This window comes from Salmo salar, chromosome ssa05 (genome assembly GCF_905237065.1).
Source record: "Salmo salar chromosome ssa05, Ssal_v3.1, whole genome shotgun sequence".
NCBI classification, from domain to species: Eukaryota; Metazoa; Chordata; class Actinopteri; order Salmoniformes; family Salmonidae; genus Salmo; species Salmo salar.
Window position 1 is genome coordinate 82,444,553 of NC_059446.1, and position 26,953 is coordinate 82,471,505.

Consider the following 26,953-nt stretch of genomic DNA (forward strand, 5'->3'; position numbering starts at 1 on the left):
TACTGTCATCAATGCCTCCTGAACCCTGCAGTGGTCTGTAATGTTACTGTCATCACTGCCTCCTGAACCCTGCAGTGGTCTGTAATGTTACTGTAATGTTACTGTCATCACTCCCTCCTGAACCCTGCAGGGGTCTGTAATGTTACTCTCATCACTGCCTCCTGAACCCTGCAGTGGTCTGTAATGTTACTGTAATGTTACTGTCATCACTGCCTCCTGAACCCTGCAGGGGTCTGTAATGCTACTGTCATCACTGCCTCCTGAACCCTGCAGTGGTCTGTAATGTTACTGTCATCACTGCCTCCTGAAACCTGCAGTGGTCTGTAATGTTACTGTAATGTTACTGTCATCGCTGCCTCCTGAACCCTGCAGTGGTCTGTAATGTTCCTGTCATCACTGCCTCCTGAACCCTGCAGTGGTCTGTAATGTTACTGTAATGTTACTGTCATCACTGCCTCCTGAACCCTGCAGTGGTCTGTAATGTTACTTCCATCACTGCCTCCTGAACCCTGCAGTGGTCTGTAACGTTTCTGTAATGTTACTGTCATCACTCCCTCCTGAACCCTGCAGTGGTCTGTAATGTTACTGTAATGTTACTGTCATCACTGCCTCCTGAACCCTGCAGTGGTCTGTAATGTTACTGTAATGTTACTGTCATCACTGCTTCCTGAACCCTGCAGTGGTCTGTACTGTTACTGTCATCACTGCCTCCTGAACCCTGCAGTGGTCTGTAATTTTACTGTAATGGTACTGTCATCACTACCTCCTGAACCCTGCAGTGGTCTGTAATGTTACTGTAATGTTACTGTCATCAATGCCTCCTGAACCCTGAAGTGGTCTGTAATGTTACTGTCATCACTGCCTCCTGAACCCTGCAGTGGTCTGTAATGTTACTGTAATGTTACTGTCATCACTCCCTCCTGAACCCTGCAGGGGTCTGTAATGTTACTCTCATCACTGCCTCCTGAACCCTGCAGTGGTCTGTAATGTTACTGTAATGTTACTGTCATCACTGCCTCCTGAACCCTGCAGGGGTCTGTAATGCTACTGTCATCACTGCCTCCTGAACCCTGCAGTGGTCTGTAATGTTACTGTCATCACTGCCTCCTGAAACCTGCAGTGGTCTGTAATGTTACTGTAATGTTAGTGTCATCGCTGCCTCCTGAACCCTGCAGTGGTCTGTAATGTTCCTGTCATCACTGCCTCCTGAACCCTGCAGTGGTCTGTAATGTTACTGTAATGTTACTGTCATCACTGCCTCCTGAACCCTGCAGTGGTCTGTAATGTTACTTCCATCACTGCCTCCTGAACCCTGCAGTGGTCTGTAACGTTTCTGTAATGTTACTGTCATCACTCCCTCCTGAACCCTGCAGTGGTCTGTAATGTTACTGTAATGTTACTGTCATCACTGCCTCCTGAACCCTGCAGTGGTCTGTAATGTTACTGTAATGTTACTGTCATCACTGCTTCCTGAACCCTGCAGTGGTCTGTACTGTTACTGTCATCACTGCCTCCTGAACCCTGCAGTGGTCTGTAATTTTACTGTAATGCTATTGTCATCACTGTCTCCTGAACCCTGCAGTGGTCTGTAATGTTACTGTAATGTTACTGTCATCACTGCCCCCTGAACCCTGCAGTGGTCTGTAATGTTACTGTCATCACTACCTCCTGAACCCTGCAGTGGTCTGTAATGTTACTGTAATGTTACTGTCATCACTGCCTCCTGAACCCTGCAGGGGTCTGTAATATTACTGTAATGTTACTGTCATCACTGCCTCCTGAACCCTGCAGTGGTCTGTAATGTTAATGTAATGTTACTGTCATCACTACCTCCTGAACCCTGCAGTGGTCTGTACTGTTACTGTCATCACTGCCTCCTGAACCCTGCAGTGGTCTGTAATTTTACAGTCATCACTGCCTCCTGAACCCTGCAGTGGTCTGTAATGTTACTGTCATCACTGTCTCCTGGACCCTGCAGTGGTCTGTAATGTTACTGTAATGTTACTGTCATCACTGCTTCCTGAACCCTGCAGTGGTCTGTAATATTATTGTAATGTTACTGTCATCACTGCCTCCTGAACCCTGCAGTGGTCTGTAACATTTCTGTAATGTTACTGTCATCACTGCCTCCTGAACCCTGCAGTGGTCTGTAATGTTACTGTAATGTTACTGTCATCACTGCCTCCTGAACCCTGCAGTGGTCTGTACTGTTACTGTCATCACTGCCTCCTGAACCCTGCAGTGGTCTGTAATTTTACTGTAATGCTATTGTCATCACTGCATCCTGAACCCTGCAGTGGTCTGTAATGTTACTGTAATGTTACTGTCATCACTGCCTCCTGAACCCTGCAGTGGTCTGTAATGTTACTGTCATCACTGCCTCCTGAACCCTGCAGTGTTCTGTAATGTTACTGTAATGTTACTGTCATCACTGCCTCCTGAACCCTGCAGTGGTCTGTACTGTTACTGTCATCACTGCCTCCTGAACCCTGCAGTGGTCTGTAATTTTACTGTCATCACTACCTCCTGAACCCTGCAGGGGTCTGTAATGTTACTGTCATCACTGTCTCCTGGACCCTGCAGTGGTCTGTAATGTTACTGTAATGTTACTGTCATCACTGCCTCCTGAACCCTGCAGTGGTCTGTAACATTTCTCTAATGTTACTGTCATCACTGCCTCCTGAACCCTGCAGAGGTCTGTAATGTTACTTTAATGTTACTGTCATCACTGCCTCCTGAACCCTGCAGTTGTCTGTACTGTTACTGTCATCACTGCCTCCTGAACCCTGCAGTGGTCTGTAATGTTACTGTCATCACTACCTCCTGAACCCTGCAGTGGTCTGTAATGTTACTGTAATGTTACTGTCATCACTCCCTCCTGAACCCTGCAGTGGTCTGTAATATTACTGTAATGTTACTGTCATCACTGCCTCCTGAACCCTGCAGTGGTCTGTAATGTTACTGTAATGTTACTGTCATCACTGCCTCCTGAACCCTGCAGTGGTCTGTACTGTTACTGTCATCACTGCCTCCTGAACCCTGCAGCGGTCTGTAATGTTACTGTCATCACTACCTCCTGAACCCTGCAGGGGTCTGTAATGTTACTGTCATCACTGTCTCCTGGACCCTGCAGTGGTCTGTAATGTTACTGTAATGTTACTGTCATCACTGCCTCCTGAACCCTGTAGTGGTCTGTAATGTTACTGTAATGTTACTGTCATCACTGCCTCCTGAACCCTGCAGTGGTCTGTAATGTTACTGTCATGTTACTGTCATCACTGCCTCCTGAACCCTGCAGTGGTCTGTAATGTTTCTGTAATGTTACTGTCATCACTGCCTCCTGAACCCTGCAGTGGTCTGTACTGTTACTGTCATCACTGCCTCCTGAATCCTGCAGTGGTCTGTAATGTTACTGTCATCACTACCTCCTGAACCCTGCAGTGGTCTGTAATGTTACTGTAATGTTACTGTCATCACTGCCTCCTGAACCCTGCAGTGGTCTGTAATGTTACTGTAATGTTACTGTCATCACTGCCTCCTGAACCCTGCAGTGGTCTGTAATGTTACTGTCATGTTACTGTCATCACTCCCTCCTGAACCCTGCAGTGGTCTGTAATGTTACTGTAATGTTACTGTCATCACTGCCTCCTGAACCCTGCAGTGGTCTGTAATGTTACTGTCATCACTGCCTCCTGAACCCTGCAGTGGTATAATGTTTCTGTAATGTTACTGTCATCAATGCCTCCTGAACCCTGCAGGGGTTTGTAATGTTACTGTCATGTTACTGTCATGTTACTGTCATCACTCCCCTCCTGAACCCTGCAGTGGTCTGTAATGTTACTGTCATGTTACTGTCATCACTGCCTCCTGAACCCTGCAGTGGTCTGTAATGTTACTGTCATGTTACTGTCATCACTGCCTCCTGAACCCTGCAGTGGTCTGTAATGTTACTGTCATCACTGACTCCTGAACCCTGCAGTGGTCTAATGTTTCTGTAATGTTACTGTCATCAATGCCTCCTGAACCCTGCAGGAGTTTGTAATGTTACTGTCATGTTACTGTCATGTTACTGTCATCACTCCCTCCTGAACTCTGCAGTGGTCTGTAATGTTATTGTCATGTTACTATCATCACTGCCTCCTGAACCCTGCAGTGGTCTGTAATGTTACTGTCATCACTCCCTCCTGAACCCTGCAGTGGTCTGTAATGTTACTGTAATGTTACTGTCATCACTCCCTCCTGAACCCTGCAGTGGTCTGTAATGTTACTGTCATCACTGCCTCCTGAACCTGCAGTGGTCTGTAATGTTACTGTCATCACTACCTCCTGAACCCTGAAGGGGTCTGTAATGTTACTGTCATCACTGTCTCCTGGACCCCTGCAGTGGTCTGTAATGTTACTGTAATGTTACTGTCATCACTGCCTCCTGAACCCTGCAGTGGTCTGTAATGTTACTGTAATGTTACTGTCATCACTGCCTCCTGAACCCTGCAGTGGTCTGTAATGTTACTGTCATGTTACTGTCATCACTGCCTCCTGAACCCTGCAGTGGTCTGTAATGTTACTGTCATCACTACCTCCTGAACCCTGCAGGGGTCTGTAATGTTACTGTCATCACTGTCTCCTGGACCCTGCAGTGGTCTGTACTGTTACTGTCATCACTGCCTCCTGAACCCTGCAGTGGTCTGTAATGTTACTGTAATGTTACTGTCATCACTGCCTCCTGAACCCTGCAGTGGTCTGTACTGTTACTGTCATCACTGCCTCCTGAACCCTGCAGTGGTCCGTAATTTTACTGTAATGCTATTGTCATCACTGCCTCCTGAACCCTGCAGTGGTCTGTAATGTTACTATAATGTTACTGTCATCACTGCCTCCTGAACCCTGCAGTGGTCTGTAATATTACTGTAATGTTACTGTCATCACTGCCTCCTGAACCCTGCAGTGGTCTGTAATGTTACTGTAATGTTACTGTCATCACTGCCTCCTGAACCCTGCAGTGGTCTGTAACATTTCTCTAATGTTACTGTCATCACTGCCTCCTGAACCCTGCAGTGGTCTGTAATGTTAGTGTAATGTTACTGTCATCACTGCCTCCTGAACCCTGCAGAGGTCTGTAATGTTACTGTAATGTTACTGTCATCACTGCCTCCTGAACCCTGCAGTGGTCTGTACTGTTACTGTCATCACTACCTCCTGAACCCTGCAGTGGTCTGTAATGTTACTGTAATGTTACTGTCATCACTCCCTCCTGAACCCTGCAGTGGTCTGTAATATTACTGTAATGTTACTGTCATCACTGCCTCCTGAACCCTGCAGTGGTCTGTAATGTTACTGTAATGTTACTGTCATCACTGCCTCCTGAACCCTGCAGTGGTCTGTACTGTTACTGTCATCACTACCTCCTGAACCCTGCAGTGGTCTGTAATGTTACTGTCATCACTACCTCCTGAACCCTGCAGGGGTCTGTAATGTTACTGTCATCACTGTCTCCTGGACCCTGCAGTGGTCTGTAATGTTACTGTAATGTTACTGTCATCACTGCCTCCTGAACCCTGCAGTGGTCTGTAATGTTACTGTAATGTTACTGTCATCACTGCCTCCTGAACCCTGCAGTAGTCTGTAATGTTACTGTCATGTTACTGTCATCACTGCCTCCTGAACCCTGCAGTGGTCTGTAATGTTACTGTAATGTTAGGCTCCCCCGTTACTGTCATCACTGCCTCCTGAACCCTGCAGTGGTCTGTAATGTTACTGTCATCACTGCCTCCTGAACCCTGCAGTGGTCTGTAATGTTACTGTCATCACTACCTCCTGAACCCTGCAGTGGTCTGTAATGTTACTGTAATGTTACTGTCATCACTCCCCTCCTGAACCCTGCAGTGGTCTGTAATATTACTGTAATGTTACTGTCATCACTGCCTCCTGAACCCTGCAGTTGTCTGTAATGTTACTGTAATGTTACTGTCATCACTGCCTCCTGAACCCTGCAGTGGTCTGTACTGTTACTGTCATCACTGCCTCCTGAACCCTGCAGCGGTCTGTAATGTTACTGTCATCACTACCGCCTGAACCCTGCAGGGGTCTGTAATGTTACTGTCATCACTCTCTCCTGGACCCTGCAGTGGTCTGTAATGTTACTGTAATGTTACTGTCATCACTGCCTCCTGAACCCTGCAGTGGTCTGTAATGATACTGTAATGTTACTGTCATCACTGCCTCCTGAACCCTGCAGTGGTCTGTAATGTTACTGTAATGTTACTGTCATCATTGCCTCCTGAACCCTGCAGTAGTCTGTAATGTTACTGTCATGTTACTGACATCACTGCCTCCTGAACCCTGCAGTGGTCTGTAATGTTACTGTAATGTTATTGTCATCACTGCCTCCTGAACCCTGCAGTGGTCTGTACTGTTACTGTCATCACTGCTTACTGAACCCTGCAGTGGTCTGTAATGTTACTGTCATCACTGCCTCCTGAACCCTGCAGTGGTCTGTAATGTTACTGTCATCACTACCTCCTGAACCCTGCAGTGGTCTGTAATGTTACTGTAATGTTACTGTCATCACTCCCTCCTGAACCCTGCAGTGGTCTGTAATATTACTGTAATGTTACTGTCATCACTGCCTCCTGAACCCTGCAGTTGTCTGTAATGTTACTGTAATGTTACTGTCATCACTGCCTCCTGAACCCTGCAGTGGTCTGTACTGTTACTGTAATGTTACTGTCATCACTGCCTCCTGAACCATGCAGTGGTCTGTAATGTTACTGTCATGTTACTGTCTTCACTGCCTCGTGAACCCTGCAGTGGTCTGTAATGTTTATGTAATGTTACTGTCATCACTGCCTCCTGAACCCTGCAGTGGTCTGTAATGTTACTGTCATGTTACTGTCATCACTGCCTCCTGAACCCTGCAGTGGTCTGTAATGTTTCTGTAATGTTACTGTCATCACTGCCTCCTGAACCCTGCAGTGGTCTGTACTGTTACTGTAATGTTACTGTCATCACTGCCTCCTGAACCCTGCAGTGGTCTGTAATGTTACTGTAATGTTACTGTCATCACTGCCTCCTGAACCCTGCAGTGGTCTGTAATGTTACTGTCATGTTACTGTCATCACTCCCTCCTGAACCCTGCAGTGGTCTGTAATGTTTCTGTAATGTTACTGTCATCAATGCCTCCTGAACCCTGCAGGGGTTTGTAATGTTACTGTCATGTTACTGTCATCACTGCCTCCTGAACCCTGCAGTGGTCTGTAATGTTACTGTCATGTTACTGTCATCACTCCCTCCTGAACCCTGAGGTGGTCTGTAATGTTTCTGTAATGTTACTGTCATCAATGCCTCCTGAACCCTGCAGGGGTTTGTAATGTTACTGTCATGTTACTGTCATCACTGCCTCCTGAACCCTGCAGTGGTCTGTAATGTTACTGTCATCACTGCCTCCTGAACCCTGCAGTGGTCTAATGTTTCTGTAATGTTACTGTCATCAATGCCTCCTGAACCCTGCAGTGGTCTGTAATGTTACTGTAATGTTACTGTCATCACTGCCTCCTGAACCCTGCAGTGGTCTGTAATGTTACTGTAATGTTACTGTCATCACTGCCTCCTGAACCCTGCAGTGGTCTGTTATGTTACTGTCATGTTACTGTCATCACTCCCTCCTGAACCCTGCAGTGGTCTGTAATGTGACTGTCATGTTACTGTCATCACTGCCTCCTGAACCCTGCAGTGGTCTTTAATGTTACTGTCATGTTACTGTCATCACTGCCTCCTGAACCCTGCAGTGGTCTGTAATGTTACTGTCATCACTGCCTCCTGAACCCTGCAGTGGTCTAATGTTTCTGTAATGTTACTGTCATCAATGCCTCCTGAACCCTGCAGGGGTTTGTAATGTTACTGTCATGTTACTGTCATGTTACTGTCATCACTCCCTCCTGAACCCTGCAGTGGTCTGTAATGTTACTGTCATGTTACTGTCATCACTGCCTCCTGAACCCTGCAGTGGTCTGTAATGTTACTGTCATGTTACTGTCATCACTGCCTGCTGAACCCTGCAGTGGTATTTAATGTTATTGTCATCACTCCCTCCTGAACCCTGCAGTGGTCTGTAATGTTACTGTAATGTTACTGTCATCACTCCCTCCTGAACCCTGCAGTGGTCTGTAATGTTACTGTCATCACTGCCTCCTGATCCCTGCAGTGGTCTGTAATGTTACTGTCATCACTACCTCCTGAACCCTGCAGGGGTCTGTAATGTTACTGTCATCACTGTCTCCTGGACCCTGCAGTGGTCTGTAATGTTACTGTAATGTTACTGTCATCAATGCCTCCTGAACCCTGCAGTGGTCTGTAATGTTACTGTAATGTTACTGTCATCACTGCCTCCTGAACCCTGCAGTGGTCTGTAATGTTACTGTCATGTTACTGTCATCACTGCCTCCTGAACCCTGCAGTGGTCTGTAATGTTACTGTAATGTTACTGTCATCTCTGCCTCCTGAACCCTGCAGTGGTCTGTACTGTTACTGTCATCACTGCCTCCCTGAACCCTGCAGTGGTCTGTAATGTTACTGTCATCACTACCTCCTGAACCCTGCAGTGGTCTGTAATGTTACTGTCATCACTGTCTCCTGGACCCTGCAGTGGTCTGTACTGTTACTGTCATCACTGCCTCCTGAACCCTGCAGTGGTCCGTAATTTTACTGTAATGCTATTGGCATCACTGCCTCCTGAACCCTGCAGTGGTCTGTAATGTTACTGTCATCACTGCCTCCTGAACCCTGCAGTGGTCTGTAATGTTACTGTCATCACTACCTCCTGAACCCTGCAGTGGTCTGTAATGTTACTGTAATGTTACTGTCATCACTCACTCCTGAACCCTGCAGTGGTCTGTAATATTACTGTAATGTTACTGTCATCACTGCCTCCTGAACCCTGCAGTGGTCTGTAATGTTACTGTAATGTTACTGTCATCACTGCCTCCTGAACCCTGCAGTGGTCTGTACTGTTAATGTCATCACTGCCTCCTGAACCCTGCAGTGGTCTGTAATGTTACTGTCATCACTACCTCCTGAACCCTGCAGGGGTCTGTAATGTTACTGTCATCACTGTCTCCTGGACCCTGAAGTGGTCTGTAATGTTACTGTAATGTTACTGTCATCGCTGCCTCCTGAACCCTGCAGTGGTCTGTAATGTTACTGTAATGTTACTGTCATCACTGCCTCCTGAACCCTGCAGTGGTCTGTAATGTTACTGTCATGTTACTGTCATCACTGCCTCCTGAACCCTGCAGTGGTCTGTAATGTTACTGTAATGTTACTGTCATCACTGCCTCCTGAACCCTGCAGTGGTCTGTACTGTTACTGTCATCACTGCCTCCTGAACCCTGCAGTGGTCTGTAATGTTACTGTCATGTTACTGTCATCACTGCCTCCTGAACCCTGCAGTGGTCTGTAATGTTACTGTCATCACTGCCTCCTGAACCCTGCAGTGGTATAATGTTTCTGTAATGTTACTGTCATCAATGCCTCCTGAACCCTGCAGGGGTTTGTAATGTTACTGTCATGTTACTGTCATGTTACTGTCATCACTCCCTCCTGAACCCTGCAGTGGTCTGTAATGTTACTGTCATGTTACTGTCATCACTGCCTCCTGAACCCTGCAGTGGTCTGTAATGTTACTGTCATGTTACTGTCATCACTGCCTGCTGAACCCTGCAGTGGTCTGTAATGTTACTGTCATCACTCCCTCCTGAACCCTGCAGTGGTCTGTAATGTTACTGTAATGTTACTGTCATCACTCCCTCCTGAACCCTGCAGTGGTCTGTAATGTTACTGTCATCACTGCCTCCTGAACCCTGCAGTGGTCTGTAATGTTACTGTCATCACTACCTCCTGAACCCTGCAGGGGTCTGTAATGTTACTGTCATCACTGTCTCCTGAACCCTGCAGTGGTCTGTAATATTACTGTAATGTTACTGTCATCACTGCCTCCTGAACCCTGCAGTTGTCTGTAATGTTACTGTAATGTTACTGTCATCACTGCCTCCTGAACCCTGCAGTGGTCTGTACTGTTACTGTCATCACTGCCTCCCTGAACCCTGCAGCGGTCTGTAATGTTACTGTCATCACTACCTCCTGAACCCTGCAGGGGTCTGTAATGTTACTGTCATCACTGTCTCCTGGACCCTGCAGTGGTCTGTAATGTTACTGTAATGTTACTGTCATCACTGCCTCCTGAACCCTGCAGTGGTCTGTAATGTTACTGTCATGTTACTGTCATCACTGCCTCGTGAACCCTGCAGTGGTCTGTAATGTTTATGTAATGTTACTGTCATCACTGCCTCCTGAACCCTGCAGTGGTCTGTAATGTTACTGTCATGTTACTGTCATCACTGCCTCCTGAACCCTGCAGTGGTCTGTAATGTTTCTGTAATGTTACTGTCATCACTGCCTCCTGAACCCTGCAGTGGTCTGTACTGTTACTGTCATCACTGCCTCCTGAATCCTGCAGTGGTCTGTAATGTTACTGTCATCAATACCTCCTGAACCCTGCAGGGGTCTGTAATGTTACTGTCATCACTGTCTCCTGGACCCTGCAGTGGTCTGTAATGTTACTGTAATGTTACTGTCATCACTCACTCCTGAACCCTGCAGTGGTCTGTAATATTACTGTAATGTTACTGTCATCACTGCCTCCTGAACCCTGCAGTGGTCTGTAATGTTACTGTAATGTTACTGTCATCACTGCCTCCTGAACCCTGCAGTGGTCTGTACTGTTAATGTCATCACTGCCTCCTGAACCCTGCAGTGGTCTGTAATGTTACTGTCATCACTACCTCCTGAACCCTGCAGGGGTCTGTAATGTTACTGTCATCACTGTCTCCTGGACCCTGAAGTGGTCTGTAATGTTACTGTAATGTTACTGTCATCGCTGCCTCCTGAACCCCTGCAGTGGTCTGTAATGTTACTGTAATGTTACTGTCATCACTGCCTCCTGAACCCTGCAGTGGTCTGTAATGTTACTGTCATGTTACTGTCATCACTGCCTCCTGAACCCTGCAGTGGTCTGTAATGTTACTGTAATGTTACTGTCATCACTGCCTCCTGAACCCTGCAGTGGTCTGTACTGTTACTGTCATCACTGCCCCCTGAACCCTGCAGTGGTCTGTAATGTTACTGTCATGTTACTGTCATCACTGCCTCCTGAACCCTGCATTGGTCTGTAATGTTACTGTCATCACTGCCTCCTGAACCCTGCAGTGGTATAATGTTTCTGTAATGTTACTGTCATCAATGCCTCCTGAACCCTGCAGGGGTTTGTAATGTTACTGTCATGTTACTGTCATGTTACTGTCATCACTCCCTCCTGATACCTGCAGTGGTCTGTAATGTTACTGTCATGTTACTGTCATCACTGCCTCCTGAACCCTGCAGTGGTCTGTAATGTTACTGTCATGTTACTGTCATCACTGCCTGCTGAACCCTGCAGTGGTCTGTAATGTTACTGTCATCACTCCCTCCTGAACCCTGCATTGGTCTGTAATGTTACTGTAATGTTACTGTCATCACTCCCTCCTGAACCCTGCAGTGGTCTGTAATGTTACTGTCATCACTGCCTCCTGAACCCTGCAGTGGTCTGTAATGTTACTGTCATCACTACCTCCTGAACCCTGCAGGGGTCTGTAATGTTACTGTCATCACTGTCTCCTGAACCCTGCAGTGGTCTGTAATATTACTGTAATGTTACTGTCATCACTGCCTCCTGAACCCTGCAGTTGTCTGTAATGTTACTGTAATGTTACTGTCATCACTGCCTCCTGAACCCTGCAGTGGTCTGTACTGTTACTGTCATCACTGCCTCCTGAACCCTGCAGCGGTCTGTAATGTTACTGTCATCACTACCTCCTGAACCCTGCAGGGGTCTGTAATGTTACTGTCATCACTGTCTCCTGGACCCTGCAGTGGTCTGTAATGTTACTGTAATGTTACTGTCATCACTGCCTCCTGAACCCTGCAGTGGTCTGTAATGTTACTGTCATGTTACTGTCATCACTGCCTCGTGAACCCTGCAGTGGTCTGTAATGTTTATGTAATGTTACTGTCATCACTGCCTCCTGAACCCTGCAGTGGTCTGTAATGTTACTGTCATGTTACTGTCATCACTGCCTCCTGAACCCTGCAGTGGTCTGTAATGTTTCTGTAATGTTACTGTCATCACTGCCTCCTGAACCCTGCAGTGGTCTGTACTGTTACTGTCATCACTGCCTCCTGAATCCTGCAGTGGTCTGTAATGTTACTGTCATCAATACCTCCTGAACCCTGCAGGGGTCTGTAATGTTACTGTCATCACTGTCTCCTGGACCCTGCAGTGGTCTGTAATGTTACTGTAATGTTACTGTCATCACTGCCTCCTGAACCCTGCAGTGGTCTGTAATGTTACTGTAATGTTACTGTCATCACTGCCTCCTGAACCCTGCAGTGGTCTGTAATGTTACTGTCATGTTACTGTCATCACTCCCTCCTGAACCCTGCAGTGGTCTGTAATGTTTCTGTAATGTTACTGTCATCAATGCCTCCTGAACCCTGCAGGGGTTTGTAATGTTACTGTCATGTTACTGTCATCACTCCCTCCTGAACCCTGCAGTGGTCTGTAATGTTACTGTCATCACTGCCTCCTGAACCCTGCAGTGGTCTAATGTTTCTGTAATGTTACTGTCATCAATGCCTCCTGAACCCTGCAGTGGTCTGTAATGTTACTGTAATGTTACTGTCATCACTGCCTCCTGAACCCTGCAGTGGTCTGTAATGTTACTGTAATGTTACTGTCATCACTGCCTCCTGAACCCTGCAGTGGTCTGTTATGTTACTGTCATGTTACTGTCATCACTCCCTCCTGAACCCTGCAGTGGTCTGTAATGTGACTGTCATGTTACTGTCATCACTGCCTCCTGAACCCTGCAGTGGTCTGTAATGTTACTGTCATGTTACTGTCATCACTGCCTCCTGAACCCTGCAGTGGTCTGTAATGTTACTGTCATCACTGCCTCCTGAACCCTGCAGTGGTCTAATGTTTCTGTAATGTTACTGTCATCAATGCCTCCTGAACCCTGCAGGGGTTTGTAATGTTACTGTCATGTTACTGTCATGTTACTGTCATCACTCCCTCCTGAACCCTGCAGTGGTCTGTAATGTTACTGTCATGTTACTGTCATCACTGCCTCCCTGAACCCTGCAGTGGTCTGTAATGTTACTGTCATGTTACTGTCATCACTGCCTCCTGAACCCTGCAGTGGTCTGTAATGTTACTGTCATGTTACTGTCATCACTGCCTCCTGAACCCTGCAGTGGTCTGTAATGTTACTGTAATGTTACTGTCATCTCTGCCTCCTGAACCCTGCAGTGGTCTGTACTGTTACTGTCATCACTGCCTCCTGAACCCTGCAGTGGTCTGTAATGTTACTGTCATCACTACCTCCTGAACCCTGCAGTGGTCTGTAATGTTACTGTCATCACTGCCTCCTGAACCCTGCAGTGGTCTGTAATGTTTCTGTAATGTTACTGTCATCACTGCCTCCTGAACCCTGCAGTGGTCTGTACTGTTACTGTCATCACTGCCTCCTGAATCCTGCAGTGGACTGTAATGTTACTGTCATCAATACCTCCTGAACCCTGCAGGGGTCTGTAATGTTACTGTCATCACTGTCTCCTGGACCCTGCAGTGGTCTGTAATGTTACTGTAATGTTACTGTCATCACTGCCTCCTGAACCCTGCAGTGGTCTGTAATGTTACTGTAATGTTACTGTCATCACTGCCTCCTGAACCCTGCAGTGGTCTGTAATGTTACTGTCATGTTACTGTCATCACTCCCTCCTGAACCCTGCAGTGGTCTGTAATGTTTCTGTAATGTTACTGTCATCAATGCCTCCTGAACCCTGCAGGGGTTTGTAATGTTACTGTCATGTTACTGTCATCACTCCCTCCTGAACCCTGCAGTGGTCTGTAATGTTACTGTCATCACTGCCTCCTGAACACTGCAGTGGTCTAATGTTTCTGTAATGTTACTGTCATCAATGCCTCCTGAACCCTGCAGTGGTCTGTAATGTTACTGTAATGTTACTGTCATCACTGCCTCCTGAACCCTGCAGTGGTCTGTAATGTTACTGTAATGTTACTGTCATCACTGCCTCCTGAACCCTGCAGTGGTCTGTTATGTTACTGTCATGTTACTGTCATCACTCCCTCCTGAACCCTGCAGTGGTCTGTAATGTGACTGTCATGTTACTGTCATCACTGCCTCCTGAACCCTGCAGTGGTCTGTAATGTTACTGTCATCACTGCCTCCTGAACCCTGCAGTGGTCTAATGTTTCTGTAATGTTACTGTCATCAATGCCTCCTGAACCCTGCAGGGGTTTGTAATGTTACTGTCATGTTACTGTCATGTTACTGTCATCACTCCCTCCTGAACCCTGCAGTGGTCTGTAATGTTACTGTCATGTTACTGTCATCACTGCCTCCTGAACCCTGCAGTGGTCTGTAATGTTACTGTCATGTTACTGTCATCACTGCCTCCTGAACCCTGCAGTGGTCTGTAATGTTACTGTCATGTTACTGTCATCACTGCCTCCTGAACCCTGCAGTGGTCTGTAATGTTACTGTAATGTTACTGTCATCTCTGCCTCCTGAACCCTGCAGTGGTCTGTACTGTTACTGTCATCACTGCCTCCTGAACCCTGCAGTGGTCTGTAATGTTACTGTCATCACTACCTCCTGAACCCTGCAGTGGTCTGTAATGTTACTGTCATCACTGCCTCCTGAACCCTGCAGTGGTCTGTAATGTTTCTGTAATGTTACTGTCATCACTGCCTCCTGAACCCTGCAGTGGTCAGTACTGTTACTGTCATCACTGCCTCCTGAATCCTGCAGTGGACTGTAATGTTACTGTCATCAATACCTCCTGAACCCTGCAGGGGTCTGTAATGTTACTGTCATCACTGTCTCCTGGACCCTGCAGTGGTCTGTAATGTTACTGTAATGTTACTGTCATCACTGCCTCCTGAACCCTGCAGTGGTCTGTAATGTTACTGTAATGTTACTGTCATCACTGCCTCCTGAACCCTGCAGTGGTCTGTAATGTTACTGTCATGTTACTGTCATCACTCCCTCCTGAACCCTGCAGTGGTCTGTAATGTTTCTGTAATGTTACTGTCATCAATGCCTCCTGAACCCTGCAGGGGTTTGTAATGTTACTGTCATGTTACTGTCATCACTCCCTCCTGAACCCTGCAGTGGTCTGTAATGTTACTGTCATCACTGCCTCCTGAACACTGCAGTGGTCTAATGTTTCTGTAATGTTACTGTCATCAATGCCTCCTGAACCCTGCAGTGGTCTGTAATGTTACTGTAATGTTACTGTCATCACTGCCTCCTGAACCCTGCAGTGGTCTGTAATGTTACTGTAATGTTACTGTCATCACTGCCTCCTGAACCCTGCAGTGGTCTGTTATGTTACTGTCATGTTACTGTCATCACTCCCTCCTGAACCCTGCAGTGGTCTGTAATGTGACTGTCATGTTACTGTCATCACTGCCTCCTGAACCCTGCAGTGGTCTGTCATGTTACTGTCATGTTACTGTCATCACTGCCTCCTGAACCCTGCAGTGGTCTGTAATGTTACTGTCATCACTGCCTCCTGAACCCTGCAGTGGTCTAATGTTTCTGTAATGTTACTGTCATCAATGCCTCCTGAACCCTGCAGGGGTTTGTAATGTTACTGTCATGTTACTGTCATGTTACTGTCATCACTCCCTCCTGAACCCTGCAGTGGTCTGTAATGTTACTGTCATGTTACTGTCATCACTGCCTCCTGAACCCTGCAGTGGTCTGTAATGTTACTGTCATGTTACTGTCATCACTGCCTCCTGAACCCTGCAGTGGTCTGTAATGTTACTGTCATGTTACTGTCATCACTGCCTCCTGAACCCTGCAGTGGTCTGTAATGTTACTGTAATGTTACTGTCATCTCTGCCTCCTGAACCCTGCAGTGGTCTGTACTGTTACTGTCATCACTGCCTCCTGAACCCTGCAGTGGTCTGTAATGTTACTGTCATCACTGTCTCCTGGACCCTGCAGTGGTCTGTACTGTTACTGTCATCACTGCCTCCTGAACCCTGCAGTGGTCCGTAATTTTACTGTAATGCTATTGGCATCACTGCCTCCTGAACCCTGCAGTGGTCTGTAATGTTACTGTCATCACTGCCTCCTGAACCCTGCAGTGGTCTGTAATGTTACTGTCATCACTACCTCCTGAACCCTGCAGTGGTCTGTAATGTTACTGTAATGTTACTGTCATCACTCACTCCTGAACCCTGCAGTGGTCTGTAATATTACTGTAATGTTACTGTCATCACTGCCTCCTGAACCCTGCAGTGGTCTGTAATGTTACTGTAATGTTACTGTCATCACTGCCTCCTGAACCCTGCAGTGGTCTGTACTGTTAATGTCATCACTGCCTCCTGAACCCTGCAGTGGTCTGTAATGTTACTGTCATCACTACCTCCTGAACCCTGCAGGGGTCTGTAATGTTACTGTCATCACTGTCTCCTGGACCCTGCAGTGGTCTGTAATGTTACTGTAATGTTACTGTCATCGCTGCCTCCTGAACCCTGCAGTGGTCTGTAATGTTACTGTAATGTTACTGTCATCACTGCCTCCTGAACCCTGCAGTGGTCTGTAATGTTACTGTCATGTTACTGTCATCACTGCCTCCTGAACCCTGCAGTGGTCTGTAATGTTACTGTAATGTTAGTGTCATCACTGCCTCCTGAACCCTGCAGTGGTCTGTACTGTTACTGTCATCACTGCCTCCTGAACCCTGCAGTGGTCTGTAATGTTACTGTCATGTTACTGTCATCACTGCCTCCTGAACCCTGCAGTGGTCTGTAATGTTACTGTCATCACTGCCTCCTGAACCCTGCAGTGGTCTAATGTTTCTGTAATGTTACTGTCATCAATGCCTCCTGAACCCTGCAGGGGTTTGTAATGTTACTGTCATGTTACTGTCATGTTACTGTCATCACTCCCTCCTGAACCCTGCAGTGGTCTGTAATGTTACTGTCATGTTACTGTCATCACTGCCTCCTGAACCCTGCAGTGGTCTGTAATGTTACTGTCATGTTACTGTCATCACTGCCTGCTGAACCCTGCAGTGGTCTGTAATGTTACTGTCATCACTCCCTCCTGAACCCTGCAGTGGTCTGTAATGTTACTGTAATGTTACTGTCATCACTCCCTCCTGAACCCTGCAGTGGTCTGTAATGTTACTGTCATCACTGCCTCCTGAACCCTGCAGCTGTCTGTAATGTTACTGTCATCACTACCTCCTGAACCCTGCAGGGGTCTGTAATGTTACTGTCATCACTGTCTCCTGAACCCTGCAGTGGTCTGTAATATTACTGTAATGTTACTGTCATCACTGCCTCCTGAACCCTGCAGTTGTCTGTACTGTTACTGTAATGTTACTGTCATCACTGCCTCCTGAACCCTGCAGTGGTCTGTACTGTTACTATCATCACTGCCTCCTGAACCCTGCAGCGGTCTGTAATGTTACTGTCATCACTACCTCCTGAACCCTGCAGGGGTCTGTAATGTTACTGTCATCACTGTCTCCTGGACCCTGCAGTGGTCTGTAATGTTACTGTAATGTTACTGTCATCACTGCCTCCTGAACCCTGCAGTGGTCTGTAATGTTACTGTAATGTTACTGTCATCACTGCCTCCTGAACCCTGCAGTGGTCTGTAATGTTACTGTCATGTTACTGTCATCACTGCCTCGTGAACCCTGCAGTGGTCTGTAATGTTTATGTAATGTTACTGTCATCACTGCCTCCTGAACCCTGCAGTGGTCTGTAATGTTACTGTCATGTTACTGTCATCACTGCCTCCTGAACCCTGCAGTGGTCTGTAATGTTTCTGTAATGTTACTGTCATCACTGCCTCCTGAACCCTGCAGTGGTCTGTACTGTTACTGTCATCACTGCCTCCTGAATCCTGCAGTGGTCTGTAATGTTACTGTCATCAATACCTCCTGAACCCTGCAGGGGTCTGTAATGTTACTGTCATCACTGTCTCCTGGACCCTGCAGTGGTCTGTAATGTTACTGTAATGTTACTGTCATCACTGCCTCCTGAACCCTGCAGTGGTCTGTAATGTTACTGTAATGTTACTGTCATCACTGCCTCCTGAACCCTGCAGTGGTCTGTAATGCTACTGTCATGTTACTGTCATCACTCCCCTCCTGAACCCTGCAGTGGTCTGTAATGTTTCTGTAATGTTACTGTCATCAATGCCTCCTGAACCCTGCAGGGGTTTGTAATGTTACTGTCATGTTACTGTCATCACTCCCTCCTGAACCCTGCAGTGGTCTGTAATGTTACTGTCATCACTGCCTCCTGAACCCTGCAGTGGTCTAATGTTTCTGTAATGTTACTGTCATCAATGCCTCCTGAACCCTGCAGTGGTCTGTAATGTTACTGTAATGTTACTGTCATCACTGCCTGCTGAACCCTGCAGTGGTCTGTAATGTTACTGTCATCACTCCCTCCTGAACCCTGCAGTGGTCTGTAATGTTACTGTAAGTTTACTGTCATCACTCCCTCCTGAACCCTGCAGTGGTCTGTAATGTTACTGTCATCACTGCCTCCTGAACCCTGCAGTGGTCTGTAATGTTACTGTCATCACTACCTCCTGAACCCTGCAGGGGTCTGTAATGTTACTGTCATCACTGTCTCCTGGACCCTGCAGTGGTCTGTAATGTTACTGTAATGTTACTGTCATCACTGCCTCCTGAACCCTGCAGTGGTCTGTAATGTTACTGTAATGTTACTGTCATCACTGCCTCCTGAACCCTGCAGTGGTCTGTAATGTTACTGTCATGTTACTGTCATCACTGCCTCCTGATCCCTGCAGTGGTCTGTAATGTTACTGTAATGTTACTGTCATCACTGCCTCCTGAACCCTGCAGTGGTCTGTACTGTTACTGTCATCACTGCCTCCTGAACCCTGCAGTGGTCTGTAATGTTACTGTCATCACTACCTCCTGAACCCTGCAGTGGTCTGTAATGTTACTGTCATCACTGTCTCCTGGACCCTGCAGTGGTCTGTCATGTTACTGTCATCACTGCCTCCTGAACCCTGCAGTGGTCTGTAATGTTACTGTCATGTTACTGTCATCACTGCCTGCTGAACCCTGCAGTGGTCTGTAATGTTACTGTCATCACTGCCTCCTGAACCCTGCAGTGGTCTGTAATGTTACTGTCATCACTCCCTCCTGAACCCTGCAGTGGTCTGTAATGTTACTGTCATCACTCCCTCCTGAACCCTGCAGTGGTCTGTAATGTTACTGTCATCACTCCCTCATGAACCCTGCAGTGGTCTGTAATGTTACTGTCATCACTCCCTCCTGAACCCTGCAGTGGTCTGTAACGTTACTGTCATCACTACCTCCTAAACCCTGCAGTGGTCTGTAATGCAGACAGAAATATTGTGAGCTAAACTAAATCAGGATCGATGATCTAGCACTCAATATTTTAACCCTGCTATATTGTTCCCTTTCTCTCAGATATCACCTTCATTCACGAGGGCAACAAAACGTTTCTCGAAAACCTGGTCAATTTTGAAAAGCTGGTAAGTTGCTCCAGTATGACGGAGGGGGTTGAACATGTCAGTGTACCCAATGTTTCCTCAACTATAGACAGTCTATAACGCAGAACCAGGTCATCTAAAATATGTGATGGATGTGTATTTGATGTGTATGGTGTCCATCTCCTCTTGCAGCACATGATAGCCGACACGGTGCGTCTCATCAGACACTGTCAGGAGGATCACATGGGTGGGTGAAGTGGTGTGTGTGTGTGTGTGTGTGTGTGTGTGTGTGTGTGTGTGTGTGTGTGTGTGTGTGTGTGTGTGTGTGTGTGTGTGTGTGTGTGTGTGTGTGTGTGTGTGTGTGTCTTACTCTCACACAGTCTTTGATCAGAAATGACAATCAACTTTGATGAGCTATCCTTGAACCTCCATACTCATGTCATTACTTACACACAGTAAACAGGTCACAGTGTTGACTTTCTACAGTCAGCCACTATAACACAGTAAACAGGTCACAGTGTTGACTTTCTACAGTCATCCACTATAACACAGTAAACAGGTCACAGTGTTGACTTTCTACAGTCATCCACTATAACACAGTAAACAGGTCACAGTGTTGACTTTCTACAGTCATCCACTATAACACAGTAAACAGGTCACAGTGTTGACTTTCTACAGTCATCCACTATAACACAGTAGACAGGTCACAGTGTTGACTTTCTACAGTCATCCACTATAACACAGTAGTCAGGTCACAGTGTTGACTTTCTACAGTCATCCACTATAACACAGTAGTCAGGTCACAGTGTTGACTTTCTACAGTCATCCACTATAACACAGTAAATAGGTCACAGTGTTGACTTTCTACAGTCAGCCACTATAACACAGTAAACAGGTCACAGTGTTGACCTTCTACAGTCATCCACTATAACACAGTAAACAGGTCACAGTGTTGACTATCTGCAGTCATCCAATATAACACAGTAAACAGGTCACAGTGTTGACTTTCTACAGTCATCCACTATAACACAGTAGACAGGTCACAGTGTTGACTTTCTACAGTCAGCCACTATAACACAGTAAACAGGTCACGGTGTTGACTTTCTACAGTCATCCACTATAACACAGTAGACAGGTCACAGTGTTGACTTTCTACAGTCATCCACTATAACACAGTAGACAGGTCACAGTGTTGACTTTCTACAGTCATCCACTATAACACAGTAGACAGGTCACAGTGTTGACTTTCTACAGTCATCCACTATAACACAGTAGACAGGTCACAGTGTTGACTTTCTACAGTCATCCACTATAACACAGTAGACAGGTCACAGTGTTGACTTTCTACAGTCATCCACTATAACACAGTAGACAGGTCACAGTGTTGACTTTCTACAGTCATCCACTATAACACAGTAGACAGGTCACAGTGTTGACTTTCTACAGTCATCCACTATAACACAGTAAACAGGTCACAGTGTTGACTTTCTACAGTCATCCACTATAACACAGTAGACAGGTCACAGTGTTGACTTTCTACAGTCATCCACTATAACACAGTAAACAGGTCACAGTGTTGACTTTCTACAGTCATCCACTATAACACAGTAGACAGGTCACAGTGTTGACTTTCTACAGTCATCCACTATAACACAGTAAACAGGTCACAGTGTTGACTTTCTACAGTCATCCACTATAACACAGTAGACAGGTCACAGTGTTGACTTTCTACAGTCATCCACTATAACACAGTAAACAGGTCACAGTGTTGACTTTCTACAGTCATCCACTATAACACAGTAGACAGGTCACAGTGTTGACTTTCTACAGTTGTTGTACAGTAAAGACGACTCAACTACAGCAGTCAGCAGAATAACAGAATCCAATTAGATCATCAGTTCATCAATAACAGCATTATATGTTACTATAGTAAATTGATTGAGTCATTAATGCTGAGAACTCCCCTACGGTACACAGTCACTTACAGTAATGAAGACTGTGCACCAACAACTATCTCCTGCCATGGATAATGCTCAGCTAGCATGTGTGTAAGTGTGTGTAAGTGTGTAAGTGTGTGTGTGTAAGTGCGTGTGTGTAAGTGTGTGTGTGTGTGTGTGTGTGTGTGTGTGTGTGTGTGTGTGTGTGTGTGTGTGTGTGTGTGTGTGTGTGTGTGTGTGTGTGTGTGTGTGTGTGTGTGTGTGTGTGTGTGTGTGTGTGTGTGTGTGTGTGTGTGTGTGTGTGTGTGTGTGTGTGTGTGTGTGTGTGTGTGTGTGTGTGTGTGTGTGTGTGTGTCTGTAAGTGTGTGTGTATATTTACTGTGTGGTTTACCTCCTAGGGAACGGGATGCCCCAGAAGAGCAGTCCGGAGGTGCAGGCCTATGTCGATTACCTTCACATCATTGACAATCAGCAGACTCTGTTTGAACTGTCCCACAGACTGGAACCCCGTGTATAGATAGACCACACATACACTCTCTGAGCCTGCCTCCCTCCCTCTCTCCACCCCTCAACGTCAGACCACCAAGGAGAAGGGTACCAGCTAGTCTCTGGAAACACCCCTCAGGACTCTGTTATCAACTTAGAGAAACATGGGTTGGCCAACCCTATAGAGCCCAGCTCTAACAGACCCCCCCCCCCACACACACACACACCAAACACACACATACACCACCACCCCCCCCCACACACACACACACACGCAAACACACACCACCCCCCCACACACACACACACACACACACACACACACACACACACACACACACACACACACACACACACACACACACACACACACACACACACACACACACACACACACCGGATTCTATTAATCAGCTGCACACACAGCAGGACTTTGATGAGTTGAATTAGGTTGGTTAATGCAGGGCTGGAACGAAAGCCCGAGGTAAAGGGTTGGCCAGAGCCGACAGAGCGATGACTGTGTGGTGCTGGCCAACCACAAGATGGCGCCAAAAGGCATACTGGAATACTGAGCAACGATGGAGCAGAGGTAACCAAAGAGCTTCTCAGTTTAACAAATAGATCTGGACCCGTATTGATCAAAGGATCCCAGAATAGGAGTGCTGATCTAGGATCAGTTTAGCCTTTTGGATCATAATGAATGGACAGAGACCTAGATCAGCACTCCTACTCAGTGATGTCCTGGTAGATAAATAGGTGGATGAACTTGGATCGCTGGTTGCAGTGAAAAAAGTAACGCTTCCTATTCTTTCAATGCATTTTTCTGTGAAAGGTGGGTACATTGTTGGGGCCCTCCCCCAAAAAGATGGGTACATTGCGTTTACCCTCCACTACACCAATGATCCTACTCTGAGATGCTTTATGAATACGGACCCTGCTTCAGTCACTCTGTATTGATAGCTTCAGGTTGTTGTTATCTGCTTCCAAACAGGTGACCACACCTTGATTATCTATCTACACACAATGAATGAAAGCATCAACCTTCTGTGGACCTGAACACCAAGACACTACACTTGACAGACCTCCAGTGCAGGACCACCACACACTAGACTGCTGTTATTAAGCTAAATGGGTTTAAACAACTATATTGAAACGTGTGTGTGTGTGTGTGTGTGTGTGTGTGTGTGTGTGTGTGTGTGTGTGTGTGTGTGTGTGTGTGTGTGTGTGTGTGTGTGTGTGTGTGTGTGTGTGTGTGTGTGTGTCATTATTGCATAAATGTCACTTCCAAATGCTGAAAAAAATTTGCATTCAAAATAGGCTCAATGACTGAAATTCTGTTTCTTGTATATGTTTTTTCTGAGTAAAGTGAGAGGTAATAAAACCATCCTCAACAGCAGAAGGGTTTTGTTACAGTTATAGATAATGTAATAAACCTTACAGCTACAGATAATGTAATAAACCATCCTCAACAGTAGAAGTGTTATGTTACAGTTATAGATAATGTAATAAACCATCCTGAACAGCAGAAGGGTTATTTTACAGTTATAGATAATGTAATACACCATCCTCAACAGTAGAAGTGTTATGTTACAGTTATAGATAATGTAATAAACCATCCTGAACAGCAGAAGGGTTATTTTACAGTTATAGATAATGTAATACACCATCCCCAACAGTAGAAGGGTTATGTTACAGCTATAGATAATGTAATAAAACCAGCCTCAACAGCAGAAGGGTTATGTTACAGTTATAGATAATGTAATAAACCATCCTCAACAGTAGTAGAAGGGTTATGTCACAGTTATAGATAATGTAATTAAACCATCCTCAACAGCAGAAAGGTTATGTTACAGTTACAGATAATGTAATAAAACCATCCTCAACAGTAGTAGAAGGGTTATGTCACAGTTATGGTCATAGCTGTGGACAATCAGAGACATAGCTTGAGGCATCAGATCCTTACATTGCCTGTCATGTCTCTGTATCTGGCACTATAAAGAAACAGCAATACACCAAGTCAACACTTTTGCCTTTGAACATTCTTGTCCAGTTAAAATGCCTTTGCCTTTTTCTTTCAGTATTAGTTCATCTTATAGAAATGGCTTCCCAACATTGTAATAAACTGTACATGTATCCACCTACAGGATGTCGTATCCTATTCTAGAGAATCCTCTTTGTGAATGTTTCACTGGTTTTGAAAAGAAATTAGACCATGATATAGACCATCAATAGCACCATCAGCTCTCCTGTTGTGGATTCCCCTGATATGTAACGTGTGTATCACAGAGATGGAACAGTTCTATATCTATGGTGTGTATAGTGTTTAGAGGCTGGTCATGTACTATAGATTCTATCTATATACTGTAGTATGTTGTGCATTCCCTGGTTGGACATGGAGATTGGAGAATTATTTATTATTATAATAATATACTTATTTATTTGCTCGTTGTGCACTACTTTTGACCAGGTAGTGTACTATGTAGGGAATAGGGTATAATTTTGCTGTTTTTTACCTGCCGTGGGGTTCCAATGGGTTAGGAACTGGTCTGCATGATGTGGTAAAGCCATGGATTGACCACCAAGAAAAATATGCATGTAACAAAAAACATTTCCTTGTGAAGTAGTTGTATTCTACATGTCGCTACAATGCCCAAATCAGCATGTACTAACAAATATTATTTCCAAAAGGGCAACAAAAGCAATACAAAGTCACTGCTCTTCTCTCTCTCATCACTATTTTCTTTATGCTTTTCATTTTTTACAATTATTTTGAGATGTTAAATAATAAATCAAATGTTTTGTTTTATGAATACAGTGTGTTGAGTTTCTTTGGAAAGAAGTGCGGATGCATATTTAGGTAGACTCAGTGAAATGACGCAGCCACGAGCAGCACCGCAGAATTGAGATGAGCGAGATGCAAGACTTGGTTCTCACAGTCGCACAGCGTCTGCGCATGTGCGCGGGTTCGCTTCACGCTGATTCATAATCTGAAACTACTATCACTATATGGTCAAGCGATGAACACAGACATTGACGTTAACACTTAACTCAGATTTTTTTTTAAATAACTTTTTTGGGTTTCAGGTTTCGTAACTAAAATACAACATGCTCTCTCAGAAATAATGCCTTAAATATTCAGTCTTCATCCTCGAGGTTGCTATTCACCAAACAAAAATCTATCAAATATTACTATCTGCACACTTTGCATACAGCCTAGTACAACAACAAACAAGACCAGCTTTCCTCCAGTTCCCTAGAAGCATCTGTGCCCCAGCCCGATGCCCTCATTGGCCTTAACCAGGTGCCCTGTGTGGCCTTTAACATGCCTCTGCTAACATTCCCCCTGCTGGGCCAGGCTGTACACCCTGCCATTTCCTCCCCAACATCCTGGGCACCCCTCATTTACCCGTCACATAATCAATGCCTAGCTGCCGCCGCCGCACGCTAATGGGGGGAAGAGAGGAGGCAGATGAAGACCTAGGCTGTGTCCCAAATGGCACCCTATTCCCTATATAGTGCACTACTTTTGGACTACATCTGGTCCAAAGTAGTGCACTATGTAGGGAGGGAATAGGTTGTCAATTTGGGACACAACCCTAGAGAGCGGAGGGAAGGCTTCATTTCCCCGTGGAGGATACAACAAACCCACAGAATCAATCTTCCATCTGCTGGCTGTTCTGTTGTTGTAGCCTGACAGTGTAGAAGCCACTTTGGCTCCCAGGAAGGAATTAAGTGCAAGACAACAGCTATTTGCGTCGGAGTGCGTTGGTTACCGGGTGAGAAGACAGAATCCTTCTATGTGGGACTCCAACTAAAGATTACCGTGGTGACGTTAATTGGTGAATGTGCTCATAGAAGTGTGTAATTTAATGAGTTTAACAACACAAAATGTGCATCAGTCATATCCGTTTCACACAGGTGTGTGGTTTTAAAGGGGCAGTGCAGTTAGAAATGTGGTCCTGTGTTTTTTATATATTTCCACACTATGAGGTTGGAATAATACTGTGAAATTGGGAGAATTATGATAATGAACTTTTAGTGTAAGAGCTGTTTGAAAAGGCCTCCTGAAATGTCAGCTTGTGTGGAATTTCAACTTGTGTGGCTGGGTGGGGTTTTTGAACCGCCTGGTGACATCACCATGCTGTATAAGTTAATAGACCAATAACAAAGAGTTTGCCCTCTTCTCTGCCAATAACAGGACATTTTCAGGTTACACATCCCTCCCATTAGGCTCCTCCAATTATGACCGTCTCTAAGACCACTCCCAGACAGTCCTAGCAAAATTATTGCTTGAGAAATTGCATTTTGCTAAGATGGTAAGACTAATTTTTGTTTATTTTTGACCATTTTAATAAGGTACATAATTGTTACCGGGAAATGATTTGACATTGAGATACAAATGGCTGCATTGGACCTTTAAAGAGGAGTCACGTCTTTCCCCTCTGAGTACTATGGAACAAGACCAACAGACGGCGACGTAGCCTTTATCACCAGCAGGCAACTGTCATCACATCAGCTTGAGGCGTCTTTGTGATTTTACCACCACCTCCCACCTTCCCAAGCCACAACACCCCGTATACATCAGCAATGTCAAACAATGAAATTGATCATATTTAAATGTACACTGTTTAAACTGAACATTATGAAATGGTTAGTTGTATATAGGGTTGATTATCATTATTGCATAGGCTACTAGTTTAATCTCTGAGGTGCTGCATGCTCTTTTCTCTGTGAAGATTTTAAAAAAAATAGATTCCTCTCTGGGTGAGAATACGATCAGAACCTTGACTGTGAACCCTGGGTGATATTTCATCATAACGCTGACGTACAGTAGAGCTCCAGAGAGATCCATCACCAACACTGACATTATACCTCCCGCCTGGGGGCTTT

The 26,953-nt window shown here is 45.7% G+C and overlaps 1 long non-coding RNA gene and 1 pseudogene across 1 annotated transcript; both read left to right on the forward strand.

Annotated features, from left to right (window-relative positions):
- LOC106573297 (rap guanine nucleotide exchange factor 5-like) overlaps nucleotides 1-22,286 on the forward strand; it is a 96,663-nt pseudogene extending 74,377 nt beyond the window's left edge.
- Nucleotides 22,287-22,381: 95 nt separating this feature from the next.
- Nucleotides 22,382-24,870, forward strand: LOC123743187 (uncharacterized). The gene is made up of 2 exons (XR_006770014.1): nucleotides 22,382-22,652; nucleotides 23,055-24,870. It is a non-coding gene; the product is annotated as an uncharacterized lncRNA (long non-coding RNA).
- The last annotated feature ends 2,083 nt before the right edge of the window (nucleotides 24,871-26,953 follow it).